The sequence below is a fragment of the Carassius auratus genome, unplaced genomic scaffold (assembly GCF_003368295.1).
Source record: "Carassius auratus strain Wakin unplaced genomic scaffold, ASM336829v1 scaf_tig00008648, whole genome shotgun sequence".
Taxonomy (NCBI): domain Eukaryota; kingdom Metazoa; phylum Chordata; class Actinopteri; order Cypriniformes; family Cyprinidae; genus Carassius; species Carassius auratus.
In genome coordinates this window covers 68,267-88,687 of record NW_020523969.1, presented here as the reverse complement: position 1 = coordinate 88,687, position 20,421 = coordinate 68,267, and positions in this window count along the sequence as shown.

Below are 20,421 nucleotides of genomic sequence, written 5' to 3'. Positions count from 1 at the left end.
CACAGTGGTTGAACTCATGTAACAGATGAATTCACATGATATATCTGTATGATTGTGATCTAAAGCCCCTCTGTCTCTGTGATGAACACTCAGATGTTTCATTGATAATTTTTTCTTTACTTAAGTTTCTTTTTAATATCTGTAATTGCTGCCGCATGCTGGTTTATATGCTGCACAAGGGTTAATTTAGAGCAATTTTTGTCAATTTTAATTTTATAGATTACATTTATTGTAGAAGAAAGGAAAAAAAGTCAATTACATGAAGTATTGTGATTGGAATAGCTGATTCTGATACGGAGGGGTCTAATAGTCAGAACAGTATGGGAAGAGGGAGAGGGGTACTGAGGTTTGCTCATACACATCAGATTAGTGGGGCTGATAAAATAGGTCCACTTCTCTCAACCTCTATTCACACAAGAAGTGTTGATGTGCAGACACCCATTGTGTCTCAGTCTTGTGCCGTTTCTAATGATTCTGTGCAATTATCTGATTTGAATGCTGTGCCAGTGAACCTGATTAATGAATGGCTAGAGTACGTGGTACAGCAACTGGCTGCACACTGCGATACAAAACATTCCCTCGTGTTTCAAGACAGCTGACAGAACTGACACTTGACTAATAGGGTCATTGTTGAATTGTCAAAAAATGTTTTATAATTTGCACTACTTTAAGTATTTTAAACCATTTGGTACTCGCGCGCTCCAAAGGCTGTATTATGTGCCCTCCCAGTCACATCCAAAGTTTGTGTGTATAAAACCGCCTCGCGAGTATTATGTAAGTAATTTTTCATAGTTTGTGGAGCTTAAGCAACCAAATACACACAATATGATATTTGATGTACTCATGCAATTTATTGTTGTAGTACATTAAAGTATTCTTCAAGTGAAAGTGTGTGCATGTGTCATTTTAATTTAAGGATTTTTGTGCTTTTAAAATTCCATTATTCCAAAAATAGCTTTATAACAAACTAATAGTATATTAGTAATGTAATTCTAATGAGCTAAAATCTATTGAAAAGGTTCTTGAAGAATATTAAAGTGAGACTTAATTCTAAATGTACTTCAAGAAGCATAAATAAATAATGTAAAGAAGCACAATTAAATTACACTAAAGATACATTATAAATATTAAAATGTATTCAAATAGCTTAACATTAATCTTAAGCATATCTTAAAGAACACTGAACATACTTAAGTTGTTCGAGAGTAACACATTCACTATGCACTTAGAACAGTATAATATAAATATAATAAGTGGATAGATATTAGTACAACTTGAGTATTTCTTTTTTACCTGGAAGCACTTTCAGGAAATACAGGACTGATGGAGTGATGGAGAAGCACTTGCTGATAACTAACAGAGTTAGCTGATTTCTTTCCTGTGATCTGGTTCTTATGTGCTCTGGTTCTCCTGTGAGTGTCAGTCACATAAAAAAAGTTAACAGCTTAAGTCATTTGTGGATTAATGCTTATTGGAGACACGAACCGTTTAAAATGATTCAGTTCGATTTGGTTACATCGAATGATTCGTTCACGAACTGGATATCACAAACTGCTTTGATTTAAACTCTCTCGCACAACAGACAAGGAAGAGAAGACAATGCTGAATAAAGTCATCATTTTGCTATTTTTGGAACAAATGTATTTTCGATTCTTCAAAACATTCTAACGGACCCTCTGTTGTCACATGGACTACTTTGATGATGTTTTTCTTACCTTTCTGGACATGGACAGTAGACCGTACACACAGCTTCAATGGAGGAACTGAGAGCTCTCGGACTAAATCTAAAAATATCTTAAACTGTGTTCCGAAGATAAACGGAGGTCTTACGGGTTTGGAACGACATGAGGGTGAGTTATTACAGTTTTTTTCAATCACTAACAAGCGCTTAACCATACTTCAGATACTTTTTCTAAACTATTAACACAGACTCAAACTTACAAAACACAATTGGCCAAATGGATAATTTTCTTCTCAAAAACACATTTTGTTAAATATATACTAAATCTTAATTTCAAAATAGAACACATCTTTCTCTGCACACACCAACTTTACCAAAACACTGGAAATCTGACTCAAAATTAAATTATTCTGTCAAAGAATAACACTTGTTTTCACCTCACAAGGTACATGCAGTCAATCAAGGTACACCGGGTTTCAAAATACTGGCTATTGTTGACATTACAAAAACTGCATAGACTTTTCAGTCTCAGTTTTACAGGTATTTGCATGCAAAACATGCAATTCACTGTTTTACACTAAATTTATTGGTGGGGGGGGGATTAAAATAAAAACAATCTCTCACTGCTCCTCTCACTGCTCCTGCTCCTCTCACTGCTCCTCTCACTGCTCCTGCTCCCTTCACTGCTCCTCTCACTGCTCCTGCTACTCTCACTGCTCCTGCTCCTCTCACTGCTCCTCTCACTGCTCCTGCTCCCTTCACTGCTCCTCTCACTGCTCCTGCTACTCTCACTGCTCCTGCTCCTCTCACTGCTCCTCTCACTGCTCCTGCTCCCTTCACTGCTCCTCTCACTGCTCCTGCTACTCTCACTGCTCCTGCTCCTCTCACTGCTCCTCTCACTGCTCCTGCTCCCTTCACTGCTCCTCTCACTACTCCTGCTCCTCTCACTGCTCCTGCTCCCTTCACTGCTCCTCTCACTGCTCCTGCTACTCTCACTGCTCCTGCTCCTCTCACTGCTCCTCTCACTGCTCCTGCTCCCTTCACTGCTCCTCTCACTACTCCTGCTCCTCTCACTGCTCCTGCTCCCTTCACTGCTCCTCTCACTGCTCCTGCTACTCTCACTGCTCCTGCTCCTCTCACTGCTCCTGCTCCTCTCACTGCTCCTCTCACTGCTCCTGCTCCTTTCACTGCTCCTCTCACTGCTCCTGCTACTCTCACTGCTCCTGCTCCTCTTACTGCTCCTATCACTGCTCCTCTCACTGCTCCTCTCACCGCTCCTGCTACTCTCACTGCTCCTGCTCCTCTCACTGCTCCTCTCACTGCTCCTGCTCCTTTCACTGCTCCTCTCACTGCTCCTGCTACTCTCACTGCTCCTGCTCCTCTCACTGCTCCTCTCACTGCTCCTCTCACTGCTCCTGCTCCTCTCACTGCTCCTCTCACTGCTCCTGCTCCCTTCACTGCTCCTCTCACTGCTCCTGCTACTCTCACTGCTCCTGCTCCTCTCACTGCTCCTGATCCTCTCACTGCTCCTCTCACTGCTCCTGCTCCTTTCACTGCTCCTCTCACTGCTCCTGCTCCTCTCACTGCTCCTGCTCCTCTCAATGCTCCTATCACTGCTCCTCTCACTGCTCCTCTCACTGCCCCTGCTCCTCTCACTGCTCCTGCTCCTCTCACTGCTCCTATCACTGCTCCTCTCACTGCTCCTCTCACTGCTCCTGCTCCTCTCACTGCTCCTGCTCCTCTCACTGCTCCTGCTACTCTCACTGCCCCTGCTCCTCTCACTGCTCCTCTCACTGCTCCTGCTCCCCTCACTGCTCCTGCACCTCTCGCTGCTCCTCTCACTGCTCCTGTTCCTCTCACTGCTCCTCTCACTGCTTCTCTCACTGCTCCTCTCACTGCCCCTGCTCCTCTCACTGCTCCTGCTCCCCTCACTGCTCCTGCACCTCTCGCTGCTCCTCTCACTGCTCCTGTTCCTCTCACTGCTCCTCTCACTGCTCCTGCTCCCTTCACTGCATCTCTCACTGCTCCTGCTCCTCTCACTGCTCCTGCATCTCTCACTGCTCCTCTCACTGCATCTCTCACTGCTCCTGCTCCCTTCACTGCTCCTCGCACTGCTCCTGCTCCTCTCACTGCTCCTGCGGTGGTCTTACGGGTTTGGAACGACATGAGGGTGAGTTATTACAGTTTTTTTCAATCACTAACAAGCGCTTAACCATACTTCAGATACTTTTTCCTAAACTATTAACACAGACTCAAACTTACAAAACACAATTGGCCAAATGGATAATTTTCTTCTCAAAAACACATTTTGTTAAATATATACTAAATCTTAATTTCAAAATAGAACACATCTTTCTCTGCACACACCAACTTTACCAAAACACTGGAAATCTGACTCAAAATTAAATTATTCTGTCAAAGAATAACACTTGTTTTCACCTCACAAGGTACATGCAGTCAATCAAGGTACACCGGGTTTCAAAATACTGGCTATTGTTGACATTACAAAAACTGCATAGACTTTTCAGTCTCAGTTTTACAGGTATTTGCATGCAAAACATGCAATTCACTGTTTTACACTAAATTTATTGGTGGGGGGGATTAAAATAAAAACAATCTCTCACTGCTCCTCTCACTGCTCCTGCTCCTCTCACTGCTCCTCTCACTGCTCCTGCTCCCTTCACTGCTCCTCTCACTGCTCCTGCTACTCTCACTGCTCCTGCTCCTCTCACTGCTCCTCTCACTGCTCCTGCTCCCTTCACTGCTCCTCTCACTACTCCTGCTCCTCTCACTGCTCCTGCTCCCTTCACTGCTCCTCTCACTGCTCCTGCTACTCTCACTGCTCCTGCTCCTCTCACTGCTCCTGCTCCTCTCACTGCTCCTCTCACTGCTCCTGCTCCTTTCACTGCTCCTCTCACTGCTCCTGCTACTCTCACTGCTCCTGCTCCTCTTACTGCTCCTATCACTGCTCCTCTCACTGCTCCTCTCACCGCTCCTGCTACTCTCACTGCTCCTGCTCCTCTCACTGCTCCTCTCACTGCTCCTGCTCCTTTCACTGCTCCTCTCACTGCTCCTGCTACTCTCACTGCCCCTGCTCCTCTCACTGCTCCTCTCACTGCTCCTGCTCCCCTCACTGCTCCTGCACCTCTCGCTGCTCCTCTCACTGCTCCTGTTCCTCTCACTGCTCCTCTCACTGCTTCTCTCACTGCTCCTCTCACTGCCCCTGCTCCTCTCACTGCTCCTGCTCCCTCACTGCTCCTGCACCTCTCGCTGCTCCTCTCACTGCTCCTGTTCCTCTCACTGCTCCTCTCACTGCTCCTGCTCCCTTCACTGCATCTCTCACTGCTCCTGCTCCTCTCACTGCTCCTGCATTTTCTCACTGCTCCTCTCACTGCATCTCTCACTGCTCCTGCTCCCTTCACTGCTCCTCTCACTGCTCCTGCTCCTCTCACTGCTCCTGCTCCTCTCACTGCTCCTGCTCCTCTCACTGCAACTCTCACTGCTCCTCTCACTGCTCCTGCTCCTCTCACTGCTCCTGCTCCTCTCACTGCAACTCTCACTGCTCCTCTCACTGCTTCTCTCACTGCATCTCTCACTGCTCCTCTCACTGCTCCTGCTCCCTTCACTGCTCCTCTCACTGCTCCTCTCACTGCATCTCTCACTGCTCCTCTCCCTTCACTGCTCCTCTCACTGCTCTTGCTCCCTTCACTGCTCCTCTCACTGCATCTCTCACTGCTCCTCTCCCTTCACTGCTCCTCTTACTGCTCCTGCTCCTCTCACTGCTCCTCTCACTGCATCTCTCACTGCTCCTGCTCCTCTCACTTGTAGGGGAATTTACAGTTAAAACCCAAGGACCAGATATGTTGCAATGAAGACCAGGAGTCAGAGATGAGTTCAATTAATAATAATAATTTTACTTGAAGAAAATAGTTTGCAATTTCATCAGCATATTATTAAACGTACTGCACGTTTAATAATAATAATTCCTTTGATATTATGTTTAAATATGTTTTTATATCGCTGTATTCTGAAGGAAGACTTGCATGTTATATGCCTGATAAAGCAGCGTATGAGCGTACCAGCTCTGCTTTGTTTACAGCTGTTACTGGGAAACCTCTATTTCTCACACTTTATGTCTATGCTTTAAAACATCTCCTGCTGGCAAAGAATGAATTTGCATTTCATTAATTCCGCCTGATCCACGCAGCAAACATATTTTGTTTGTTATCAAAAAATATCTACTCTAAAGGGACTTGACTGTTGTTATTGATTCTATTTGGAGTCTACCGGAAGTTAAGTTAGGTCCACAAAAGCGCTCACGCGCATTAACGTTTGTTTATGTTGATGCCATTGAAACCGTCTATACCCTGACAGAGGATACTAATTGCGTTAATACATGAGTCAACAAAATTCTGATTGGTTCCAAAACCTAGATAAAACTCTCACTTCTCTCACTGCTCCTTCTCCTCTCACTGCTCCTGCTCCTCTCACTGCATCTCTTACTGCTCCTGCTCCTGCTCCTCTCACTCCATCTCTCACTGCATCTCTCACTGCTCCTGCCACAGAAGTAATTACCACAGAAGTAATCGTCTTTGGCATATCACTTAAAAGCAAAACACCCCACCGAAACCATCTCTACGGGGCCTCGCCAATGTAAATTGCAGGAGTGCGTTGGTGGTAAAATGACAAGATCTGTAAGTGATAAGGTAATGAATGCTTTGGTTATTTGGATAGCTAAAAACTGCCGACCCATTAACATAGTAGATGACGATGGACTGCAGGACATCATTAGAACTGCTTTCGGAGACGCCTCTTACAATATGCCCTCAAGAGGAACCATCATGTCAAAAATACACACTTTGTATGATGATGAGAAGGCACGGAGGATGAACACGTTACAGCAAGCGACACACATCGCACTGACAGGGGACCACTGGACTTCTGTGAGCAATGACAACTACTTAGGCATCCATGGCCTCGGGAAGTGGGGGTGCTGGGGTGCTGCACCCCCTAGTGACGAGAGGGAGATAAAAAAAATGTAGGCCTATTAAAATATTTTGCACAATTTATAAATTCCTTATGAATATTTAGAAAATGATTTTTCACGAAGCACGTGCAACTGAGAAAGAACTGAAACTGTCGAAGTTTGCAGATAATCACAGAGGAACCTGACACTGTACAACGAGTCGGATGCACAATTTAAACTTATTTATTAACAGACAAAACATAATGAAAATATGTCTATGGCTGGTTTTATTAAATAAGCCTTCCTTTCTATTAAAACACGGGTAAAACTAAATTTTACAATGGCTTATTGTGCATGCAGATTTTATATTAAATCGAGGAATTTATAAGGAAAAGTAGATAACACTGGTTTCCTCATTCTATGTAGCCCTACTTTAGATATAAAGAACATATCTGTGTTTGTGCATCGGTGTCTGAAGTGTGTGCTGTAGCTGCAAAACCTGACTGTTCACTGTTCAGTAAAGGATAAGTGAATTAAACTGAACACAGACACCATTAACTTAAGCGAATGAAAGGCAATAAGCAGCTAAATGCATTCACACAAATAACTTTTTGAATGTTTCAATATTTATTGAAACAGATTTGTTTATTTACATGTTTCCTTGATAAAGGCCTAACATGACACAGTTGCTAGAAAATAAATGCATAGTGAGATCGTTGATGATGCTGTCAGGATCTGATGAATCAGTGTTTTGAACCGGTTCATTGAGCCGACCGTCTGAAAAGAAGTGGTTCACAGAAATGAATCAGACTTTGCATCACTATTGTGTTGTATTTACTAACATTATTCAATATTACTGTATCTGTTTGATCTACCAGTGTGAATATAAAGACCGATCATCATTGCATTAGTCACAATCATGAAGATTACCATCACTGTTCTTATGACTGAATCTGAACCTGAAAAAGACGAGAGTGTGAGAATGATTTGATGAATGGTCTTCTCACTCGCCGCTCACTACCTCATTCAGCAAGGAACTGACGTCATTCCACTACCTCATCAGTCAGTTAAATAACTGCTCTTAGTCACTTGTCACTTGTCACTTCAACCAGACTTAATAAGATATTTTTAATAAGTGATTTTTTTTTTTTGCACTAAAAAATCTTTTAACTGCACTGTTGTTCACTTCATTGATTTGCACTATATCTGTCATTTACCTTGCGCTGCTTATTTTTAACTTTTATTTTTATTATGTCTTTTTTTATCATTCCCTTATTGTATAGTTGTATCTACATTTTATATTTGATCTAGTTATTTTTTAGGCTTTAATGTTAATGTTAACTGTATGCACCAGGGTCTGAGAGTAACGCAATTTGGATTCTCTGTATGTATGTACTGTACATGTGGAATTAACAATAAAGCAGACTTGAACTTGAACTTGAATAACACTTAGATACTGACAGAAACAGATCAGATCAGAGGTTAAACTGACTGACAGAGAAACATCTGAACACAGATCACTGAACAATCAAATCATTCATTTCTCCTGGAGACAGAGAGAGCACGATGACTTATTAATAAATGAATAAATGATAACTGATTGATCCATCTGACCATCAGTGATAGTAAAAATACTCAAAACAGTAAATACACTACAGATTAATACTTACTGCTGAATACTTTCATTAAAACCCAACAACTCTTTCAGTTCTTTAGAAATGATTGATTACATCACAAATTTACAACATGACAACACAACACAAACTTTATTAATCCAATAAATGATTTTATTTAATTCAAAAGCTCTTCTGAAACTTCAGCTGTTCTGATGTGTGTTTGTGCTCATGGTTCATCGTGTGTGTGTGTGTGTGAGTGTGTGTGTGTGTGTGTGTGTGTGTGTGTGTGTGTGTGTGTGTGTGTGTGTGTGTGTGTGTAAAAGTAAGGTGTGTGTGTTTGTGTGTTTATATAAAAGAACAACGGCAAGAAAATAAAACGTGTGTCTATGATTTTACTTTGAATTTATATGTCAAAATATTTGTGTGTCACAAGTGTATGTGTGCATGTTTAGCTGTGTGTGTGTGTGTGTGTGTGTGTGTGTGTGTGAGATACATTATTTAATAAATTACATGGAGTAAGGGCCAGATTTACTAAACAGGATATTAGTGATCAATTAATGATCACATTACAGTAATGTGTTTCTGTAAACACTGACGATCAATATAACAGAGATACTGATACGGTTAAACAGAGATCAGATCATTATTCAGCAGATACTTACAGTGCAGTCTATCATAGCATCTGTTAAACCATCTGAACACACACACACACACACACACACGCACGTTCAGTGTCTTGCTCAAGGACACCTCAGTCGTGGTATTACCAGCCTGAGACTCGAACCCACAACCTTAGAGATAAGAGTCAAACTCTCTAACCACTAGGCCACGACTTCCCCACAATTTTAAAATTAAATGATGATAATGCAAGGCAAGAGAACAGCATAACTGTTACGTATTTTTAGCAGAATTCATTGAGTGAGTGATTCGTCAGTGTGATTCATAGATTAAGTGTTTCAAATGCAGGCAATTACATACACAATTTTTTTTTTTTCTTTTTACCATTTTTTGGGGGGTTCTTGCTTTTCCTTGCTAGTCGGATACAAAACTTCCATTTAAACGACAGTTAAATTAGTCGTTGTGCACATCCCTACAATAAACACATACAGTAGTTGTCTGAGCGTCTCCAGTGTTTGACCCTAACTACAGTCCAGCTGTTGTCATGAGTCCATCTGAGATAGAGCAGAAATACATCTCATCTGAGTTACTTCTGCTTCTGTCATCACACTGGACATGGAGAATCAGGTGAAACACTTTGCATTGTGGGATACATTAACTGGGATCTCTGGGATCTTGAGACTCCAGCATCAATCCACAGATGTGTTTATTAAAGTTAATATTATAACACTGATTTCTCTCCGTTGATCTTAAAGGAGTCTGAGTTTCATTTCTACTGCTGAAGTAGTTTACAGCTAGAGTTAGTTATAAGAGACAATCACTATTACATCAATATAAAGACATCCTGTATATATTTACAGCAAACACACATTAAATAACGGCCTCAATAACAGATGAAGAATGAGACTGGACTCTTAAATCTCAGAGGAAAGCTCCTCACAAGTGTTTTTCTGGATCTGTTGATTATGATTGTGAAACCACTGAATCCGGCTGAGCTTCCTCCATCCCGTCGCTCCTGCTGTTCTCCTGGTGTTGTGTGTTCACTAGAGGAATCATCTCATGTGATTCTGCTGGGTTCTGGTTCTGGCTCTGGTTCTGGTTCTGGTTCTGGTTCTGGTTCGATCCAGTGGCTGAATCTGCTGCTGCGTTCTGGGTTCAGAATCAGACAGACTTTAACATGTGTTGTTCAGCAGCAGTGATTAATAAATGAAGGAAACAGAAGCAGTGATCTACAGTCATCTCTGTGCTTCTGGAGAACACTAACCTGAGATTCCTGATTCTGTGATCCAGCGGCTGCAGCTCGACAAGACTTCATTGACTTCTGTGTTCAAGACAAGACAGTTCATTCACACACACACACACACACACACACACACACACACACACACACACACCGTCACTAAACGTGCTTCTGCTTCTCACACAGTTTAAACTAAAGAATGGCACATTTGACAAATCCAGTTGAACTGATGTAAAGTCCTCTCAGAAAGACAGCTGCTCCAAGTACTTTGTATTTATATAAATTGTACTTAATTTTACTGTTAAATGTCCAAGTATCTAGTCATTTCCTTGCAAATGTAATTGAGTAAAATTAGTTATTTTATTTCAATAAAACTCAAGTGAAGTGAATTTCCCCAAAACACTCCTTCAGTAATGAAGCAGAATTAATTCACAGATTATTATAGAGTTTGTGGAATCAGTTGATCACAGGTGACAAATAGAAATGTGCAGTGCTTTAAGTGGGCCGGTACGCACCGGTACTCAGTACCGCCACTTCCAAATATAGCTCTTGAGCGTACCGCCACCTCTCCTTGCGCCCAGAACGTGCTTTTAGCGTACCGGTACGCTCATTTGGACATCTGTTTTAATAGAGGTTTTAATCTTCTGCCTGCGCTGCCGCTTTTCAGAGCGCCCTTCACAATGCAAGCTTCCTAATTCGTCCCACCGAGAGCAAAATCTTGAGTAGTTATTGGCTGATAAACATTAAAAACTGTCCGCGGAGGTTGAGTCGTCCTGCAACCAGCCCCCGCCGGCTGCTCATTGGCTGCAGCATCTTTTCTCTAAGTTCAAAAAAAAAAAAAAAAAACACCGTAGGCGGCTACGAATTTAGATATTTATTTATCTAATTAATCTATAGCCTATGCACAAAGACAATACGACCTTTTTGTCCCCTTTTTGTTTTAAAGCTTGATGAAGAGAGAGAGCGCAAGTTGCTGCAGCTGCGAGGAGGACAGTGATGCACGCGCACAGGAGTGATTGACAGTTCGCGGCACTGTGTGCAAAAAATACTCCGCTACACAATTATTTCGTTATTTTTGTTTAAGCTTATTAGCGTCGTTAGCGTTACAGAAAGGTCTGATTTACGCACTGTTACAACAGTAATTATTATATATATTTTTTTACAATGATATTTGAGTTCATGATTTTAATGTTGTTGTTTCTTGTGGCAGACTAAAGAGTAACGACAGACGGTTTATCTTTGAATAAAAATGTGTTTAGTTAAGGTTTGAAATTAATTATCTTTTATTATCTTTTATTATTGGCTACGAAGTCTAATATCATAAAATAGTCCCTTACCCCCCCCCCCCCCCAATCCCCCTATACATACATACATACATATATATATATATATATATATATATATATATATATATATATAGGCTATAATAGAGTACCGGCACCTCTTTTGGGCCACTTAAAGCACTGGGAATGTGAATAGAGCAGGTCTATTTCCACAGTGAGGTCTGTAAGCAGAAACTGATGTGTGTCTGTATGAAGTATTTAAGAGAAATATTAAATCACCAAGAGCTCTTTTAACTCACGGCAGGAGAATGAATCACATCTAGTTTCTGATACTCACCGTACAAGACTGAAGACACGGTGTGATCCCTGTGAGGAAAGAGATTTACAGCATCATTCAGATCTGATCAGATTCAGACACATCACACTCAATAACAGACCAGTCTCAGAACGAAGCATATAAACCCTCAGATCTGTCTGCATACATGAGAATGAGTTTAATGTTCAGAGAGTGATGAAGAGCTTCAGTTCAGTTCAGAAATGACTGAACAAACAGACAACACGGAACAACAGTAGAAATATCTCTAGAAGTGTCACATCCTAAAGATCATATTCTTAAATGAAAATCCTAAAACACCTGAAGTGAATGTATTTAATGTTCAGTTATACTCACAGGGTTCAAATACCAGTAAAATCATCAGAATTAAAGTGAAGAGTAATTCAGAGGAGAAGACGATGATCCTCATGTCTCCCGTCGCTCCTTCACCATTAACTGAAGATGAAAATAAACAAGTATTTTATTCATGATATTCACCAAACAACATGATTAGCTGATTACACTGATTATTACAAAACTATATAATCAAACTGTGTTTATTAAGCTAAGACTGACCGATAAACCTAACCATTGCGTATCATGTTCACGCCAAAGTCCATTTCTGACAGAAAACACGCTTTCATGAGATCGAAATTTCCTTATCGATTTAACACAAAACTAAATATATATAAATATATATATATAATCATTTTATTTTGTCTTTTATTATTTAGTTTTATGCTAAATTAGTTTTGAACAATAACTATTCATTATGTTCATAGTTATATTAGTTATGAAGAAAATTCATCATGAAGAATAGCTTATTTGTTATGAAATTTATTTTACAATTCTTAACTTTTAAGAAAAAGTTAAAAGTCAAGAAGAATTCTTGATAATATCTTTAAAAAGAGAGAAATCGCTGACATCATTAAGGCTATTTTAATTTATTTGACTGTAGATAAAAAAACGAAGTCTTAAAACCCTTTAACCTGCAATGTTAGCTTATGAAATAAAATAAAGATAATAAATAAATCACAATAAGATGTGTAATCAAGAAAACTATTTGATAAAATGACAACATGAAACTTAAATGTTGTTTGACAGTGAACATCTTCATAGTCTCATATACAGTATCTGGCATCAGTCACAAATATTAAACATGTTTAATAAAGTATTTGTGAAAACGAAAAGTTTTTGTAAGTTTCTAATCTTTAGACACCACACACGATGTGATGTTTCTGCTGACTGCAGACAGTGACTGAGCTCAGACCCAGATCTGTCCTTAGTTTATAATAATCATTAATATGCAGATGTATGAGTGTAATTGTGTAGTGTGTGATGATCAAGAGTTCATTCACCTGTTTTGAGGATCAGTTCAATCATCAGAGCAACAGAGTTCAGTAACACAACACCGACTGATCCAAACACATACACAACTGCGACACGAGGAAGATCTGAAAGATCAAATCATACGGTTCCATATCAGCAGCATTACATACGATTTAACCACTTTAACAGCCACTACAGAGAAAAAAATACAACATATTTCACACGTTTGTGCTTGATTGAGGAAACATTACAGTGAAATATCAGCTCGATTTCATGAAAATCATTATCACAACAACAGAAGTAAAGCTTTTCTGGGACAGAAAATGCTGAATAACTTGCAAAGTTTTACAGTAAAAATAAAATAAAGTCAGCAGAACTTCATCTTAAAATATATATTTAGGATTTATTGATGTGTCTTAAATGATAAACGTCTCGGTTACGTACGTAACCCTCCTTCCCTGATGGAGGGAACGGAGACGTTATGTCGACCGACAAATGGGGTCTCACTTGGGAGGCCAATCATCACTGATTTTAAGAGAAAACGCCAAAGAAATTGGCAAGTGGATTAACACACCTGAGCCACTCCCCGTGCCAGCGGGTATAAATAGGGCGACAGGTGCATCCACTCATTATGTTTTACGCTGAGGAGCCGAGAACGTGTCCCGGCAACAGCGAATGGTTCAAGGTTGTGGCATGGGGACATAACGTCTCCGTTCCCTCCATCAGGGAACGAGGGTTACGTACGTAACCGAGACGTTCCCTATCTGTCGGTCACTACGAGTTATGTCGACCGACAAATGGGGTCCTATGGAAAACGCCATAACCTGAACCGTGTCACAACCCTGAGGCGCTGCAATTGTTGACAAGCCTTGGCGTGCCACAAAAGCTACGCTTAAGGTCGTAACCTTTCCAAAGCCCCAGCGCAAATTCACTGACCTTGGTACCGAAGGGGCCAAAGGGTGAGTACATCGCTGCTGGAGAAGGCCATGCTGCTGTTCCGCCCACATAAAGTAAATGGAAGGGATTCCAACCTTCAGAGAAAGATTGCTTCAAATCTTCCCTATTTGTTCTTTCAGCTGGCAAGACAATGGGGAAGCGAGCCTTTAGGAAAGGTCGCTACGGAGACCACATCCTACCCGTAGGGAGGTGACATGTGGATATACCGATATGGACTGGCCCAGAGGGCAGTACTACATATGGAAAGGGTCTCTGAGGCAGGTCCTACCTTGGAGTAGGGATGGAACGGCTGCCAGAAGAGACTGACAGAGCGATCTGTCAAGGGAAGACACGGGTTTGCCAAGAGGGAAACCTTACCGTGGAGAAATACACATATGGGATTACCCGTAGGGAACCCAGCCATATGGACACCTAGCCCAGTACAGGGGCTGACCGGCTCCGGGCATGCTAACGCCAGTACTGGGCCTGGCGACAGACTGCTCCGCCAAGTCTGACGCCGAGGGTGCTGGAGGATGCTCGACCAGGGTACGCCAACCGGGGAACTCTACTGGGAGAAGAAGGCGCTCACATCCCCGTGTTAGGGGGAATGGCGCAGCAAGCGAGACACCCAGCCAGCCCTTCCCGCCAATTACCTGTTACCCAACACACGGGAGGAAACTGGCTCTACACGGAGGTTGTAAAACCTCGCAAAGGTGTTAGGTGTCGCCCAGCCCGCAGCTCGACAAATGTCTGCCAGAGAGGCGCCGTGCGCCAACGCATAGGAGGAGGCCACACTCCGTGTGGAGTGGGCCCTCACCCCCAGGGGGCACGGCTCGCCTTGGGAATGGTAAGCCAAGGCAATGGCGTCCACTATCCAGTGAGCCAACCTCTGCTTAGAGACAGCCAACCTCTGCTTAGAGACAGCCTTCCCCTTCTGCTGACCTCCAAAGCAGACCAGGAGCTGCTCAGAGCTTCTGAAGCTCTGGGTGCGGTCCATGTATATGCGAAGCGCTCTTATGGGACACAGCAACGACAAGGCTGGATCTGCCTCCTCCAGGGGCAGCGCTTGCAGGTTCACCACCTGGTCTCGGAAGGGAGTGGTGGGAACCTTGGGCATGTATCCAGGCCGGGGTCTCAGGACAACGTGAGAGTAGGCCGGCCCGAACACAAGGCACTCTTCACTTACCGAAAATGCTTGGAGGTCCCCGACCCTCTTGATGGAAGTGAGCGCGATCAGGAGCGCTGCCTTGAGAGACAGGAGCTTCAGCTCGACCGAATCCAGCGGCTCAAAGGGACCCCTCTGAAGTCCCGCCAGGACAATAGAGAGGTCCCAGGAGGGAATCAAGGGTGTCCTAGGAGGATGTAACCTTCTGGCACCCCTCAGGAACCTAACGATCAGGTCATGCCTCCCCAGGGACCGGCCGTCCACTGCATCGTGATGTGCTGCAATGGCAGCCACATACACCTTCAGGGTGGAGGGTGACAGCCCACGCTCCAGCCTACCTTGCAGGAAAGAAAGCACGACTCTGACCGGGCATCTCCGGGGGTCTTCTCGATGAGAAGAACACCAATTCATGAACAGACTCCACTTCAGAGCATAGGCCTGCCTCGTAGAAGGGGCTCTAGCCTGAGTGATAGTGTCTACCACCGCTGGGGGCAGATCACTTAGGTCTGCCGCGTCCCGTCTAGAAGCCACACATGGAGGTTCCAGAGATCTGGACGCGGGTGCCAAATGGTGCCAAGCCCCTGAGAGAGAAGGTCTCTCCTCAGGGGGATGCGCCAGGGAGGGGCTGTCACGAGGAGCATGAGTTCCGAAAACCAGGTCCGGGTGGGCCAGTAAGGCGCAACCAACAGGACCTGTTCCTCGTCTTCCCTGACCTTGCACAGTGTCTGTGTGAGCAGGCTCACTGGGGGAAACGCATACTTGCGTAAAGCCCGAGGCCAGCTGTGTGCCAGTGCATCTGTGCCCAGGGGAGCCTGTGACAGGGAATAGTACAGCTGGCAGTGGGAGGACTCGTGAGAAGCAAACAGGTCTACCTGGGCTTCCCCGAATCGACTCCAGATCAGCTGGACCATCTGGGGATGGAGTCGCCATTCCCCGGGGAAAGTGAGCTGTCGTGAGAGCACGTCGGCTGCACGATTGAGCTCCTCCGGGATGTGGACAGCGCGCAGCGACTTGAGCCACGTCTGACTCCAGAGGAGGAGATGGCGGGCGAGTTGAGACATGCGACATGATCGTAGACCGCCCTGTCGGTTGATGTACGAAACAGCCGCAGTGTTGTCCGTGCGGACCAACACGTGCTTGTCCAGCACTAGCGGACGAAACCGTCGCAAAGCTAGATGCACTGCCAGCAACTCCAGGCAGTTGATGTGCCAAAGCAGTCGAGGTCCTGTCCAGGACCCTGAAGCTGCCTGCCCGTTGCATGTCGCGCCCCAGCCCGAGTTGGAGGCATCCATTGTGACAACAACGTGCCGGGACACTTGTTCTAAGGGCACGCCGGCCCGTAGAAAAGCAAGGTCCGACCAGGGACTGAATAGGCGGCGACACATCAGTGTGATGGTGACACGATGTGTACCGCGGCGCCATGCCCATCTCGGGACTCGGGAGTGTAACTAGTGCTGAAGTGGTCTCAAATCATACGGTTCCATATCAGCAGCATTACATACGATTTAACCACTTTAACAGCCACTACAGAGAAAAAAATACAACATATTTCACACGTTTGTGCTTGATTGAGGAAACATTACAGTGAAATATCAGCTCGATTTCATGAAAATCATTATCACAACAACAGAAGTAAAGCTTTTCTGGGACAGAAAATGCTGAATAACTTGCAAAGTTTTACAGTAAAAATAAAATAAAGTCAGCAGAACTTCATCTTAAAATATATATTTAGGATTTATTGATGTGTCTTAAATGATAAACGTCTCGGTTACGTACGTAACCCTCCTTCCCTGATGGAGGTAACGGATACGTTATGTCGACCGACAAATGGGGTCTCACTTGGGAGGCCAATCATCACTGATTTTAAGAGAAAACGCCAAAGAAATTGGCAAGTGGATTAACACACCTGAGCCACTCCCCGTGCCAGCGGGTATAAATAGGGCGACAGGTGCATCCACTCATTATGTTTTACGCTGAGGAGCCGAGAACGTGTCCCGGCAACAGCGAATGGTTCAAGGTTGTGGCATGGGGACATAACGTCTCCGTTCCCTCCATCAGGGAACGAGGGTTACGTACGTAACCGAGACGTTCCCTATCTGTCGGTCACTACGAGTTATGTCGACCGACAAATGGGGTCCTATGGAAAACGCCATAACCTGAACCGCGTCACAACCCTGAGGCGCTGCAATTGTTGACAAGCCTTGGCGTGCCACAAAAGCTACGCTTAAGGTCGTAACCTTTCCAAAGCCCCAGCGCAAATTCACTGACCTTGGTACCGAAGGGGCCAAAGGGTGAGTACATCGCTGCTGGAGAAGGCCATGCTGCTGTTCCGCCCACATAAAGTAAATGGAAGGGATTCCAACCTTCAGAGAAAGATTGCTTCAAATCTTCCCTATTTGTTCTTTCAGCTGGCAAGACAATGGGGAAGCGAGCCTTTAGGAAAGGTCGCTACGGAGACCACATCCTACCCGTAGGGAGGTGACATGTGGATATACCGATATGGACTGGCCCAGAGGGCAGTACTACATATGGAAAGGGTCTCTGAGGCAGGTCCTACCTTGGAGTAGGGATGGAACGGCTGCCAGAAGAGACTGACAGAGCGATCTGTCAAGGGAAGACACGGGTTTGCCAAGAGGGAAACCTTACCGTGGAGAAATACACATATGGGATTACCCGTAGGGAACCCAGCCATATGGACACCTAGCCCAGTACAGGGGCTGACCGGCTCCGGGCATGCTAACGCCAGTACTGGGCCTGGCGACAGACTGCTCCGCCAAGTCTGACGCCGAGGGTGCTGGAGGATGCTCGACCAGGGTACGCCAACCGGGGAACTCTACTGGGAGAAGAAGGCGCTCACATCCCCGTGTTAGTGGGAATGGCGCAGCAAGCGAGACACCCAGCCAGCCCTTCCCGCCAATTACCTGTTACCCAACACACGGGAGGAAACTGGCTCTACACGGAGGTTGTAAAACCTCGCAAAGGTGTTAGGTGTCGCCCAGCCCGCAGCTCGACAAATGTCTGCCAGAGAGGCGCCGTGCGCCAACGCATAGGAGGAGGCCACACTCCGTGTGGAGTGGGCCCTCACCCCCAGGGGGCACGGCTCGCCTTGGGAATGGTAAGCCAAGGCGATGGCGTCCACTATCCAGTGAGCCAACCTCTGCTTAGAGACAGCCAACCTCTGCTTAGAGACAGCCTTCCCCTTCTGCTGACCTCCAAAGCAGACCAGGAGCTGCTCAGAGCTTCTGAAGCTCTGGGTGCGGTCCATGTATATGCGAAGCGCTCTTATGGGACACAGCAACGACAAGGCTGGATCTGCCTCCTCCAGGGGCAGCGCTTGCAGGTTCACCACCTGGTCTCGGAAGGGAGTGGTGGGAACCTTGGGCATGTATCCAGGCCGGGGTCTCAGGACAACGTGAGAGTAGGCCGGCCCGAACACAAGGCACTCTTCACTTACCGAAAATGCTTGGAGGTCCCCGACCCTCTTGATGGAAGTGAGCGCGATCAGGAGCGCTGCCTTGAGAGACAGGAGCTTCAGCTCGACCGAATCCAACGGCTCAAAGGGACCCCTCTGAAGTCCCGCCAGGACAATAGAGAGGTCCCAGGAGGGAATCAAGGGTGTCCTAGGAGGATGTAACCTTCTGGCACCCCTCAGGAACCTAACGATCAGGTCATGCCTCCCCAGGGACCGGCCGTCCACTGCATCGTGATGTGCTGCAATGGCAGCCACATACACCTTCAGGGTGGAGGGTGACAGCCCACGCTCCAGCCTACCTTGCAGGAAAGAAAGCACGACTCTGACCGGGCATCTCCGGGGGTCTTCTCGATGAGAAGAACACCAATTCATGAACAGACTCCACTTCAGAGCATAGGCCTGCCTCGTAGAAGGGGCTCTAGCCTGAGTGATAGTGTCTACCACCGCTGGGGGCAGATCACTTAGGTCTGCCGCGTCCCGTCTAGAAGCCACACATGGAGGTTCCAGAGATCTGGACGCGGGTGCCAAATGGTGCCAAGCCCCTGAGAGAGAAGGTCTCTCCTCAGGGGGATGCGCCAGGGAGGGGCTGTCACGAGGAGCATGAGTTCCGAAAACCAGGTCCGGGTGGGCCAGTAAGGCGCAACCAACAGGACCTGTTCCTCGTCTTCCCTGACCTTGCACAGTGTCTGTGTGAGCAGGCTCACTGGGGGAAACGCATACTTGCGTAAAGCCCGAGGCCAGCTGTGTGCCAGTGCATCTGTGCCCAGGGGAGCCTGTGACAGGGAATAGTACAGCTGGCAGTGGGAGGACTCGTGAGAAGCAAACAGGTCTACCTGGGCTTCCCCGAATCGACTCCAGATCAGCTGGACCATCTGGGGATGGAGTCGCCATTCCCCGGGGAAAGTGAGCTGTCGTGAGAGCACGTCGGCTGCACGATTGAGCTCCTCCGGGATGTGGACAGCGCGCAGCGACTTGAGCCACGTCTGACTCCAGAGGAGGAGATGGCGGGCGAGTTGAGACATGCGACATGATCGTAGACCGCCCTGTCGGTTGATGTATGAAACAGCCGCAGTGTTGTCCGTGCGGACCAACACGTGCTTGTCCAGCACTAGCGGACGAAACCGTCGCAAAGCTAGATGCACTGCCAGCAACTCCAGGCAGTTGATGTGCCAAAGCAGTCGAGGTCCTGTCCAGGACCCTGAAGCTGCCTGCCCGTTGCATGTCGCGCCCCAGCCCGAGTTGGAGGCATCCATTGTGACAACAACGTGCCGGGACACTTGTTCTAAGGGCACGCCGGCCCGTAGAAAAGCAAGGTCCGACCAGGGACTGAATAGGCGGCGACACATCAGTGTGATGGTGACACGATGTGTACCGCGGCGCCATGCCCATCTCGGGACTCGGGAGTGTAACTAGTGCTGAAGTGGTCTCATATGAAGCAACCCGAGCGGCGTGACTGCGGCTGCGGATGCCATATGCCCCAGGAGCCTCTGAAAGTGTTTCAGTGGTACCACTGTCCTGCCTCTGAGGGAACTCAGGCAGTTCAGCACTGAATGGGCACACTCGCTGGTGAGACGTGCCATCATACTCACCGAGTCTAACTCCATACCGAGATAAGAGATTCTCTACACAGGGGAGAGCTTGCTCTTCTCCCGGTTGACCTGAAGCCCCAACTGACTGAGGTGCCGAAGCACGAAGTCCCTGTGATCGCACAACTCTTCTCGGGACCGGGCCATAATGAGCCAGTCGACGAGATAGTTGAGGATCCTGATGCCCACTTCCCAGAGTGGGGCAAGGGCGCCCTC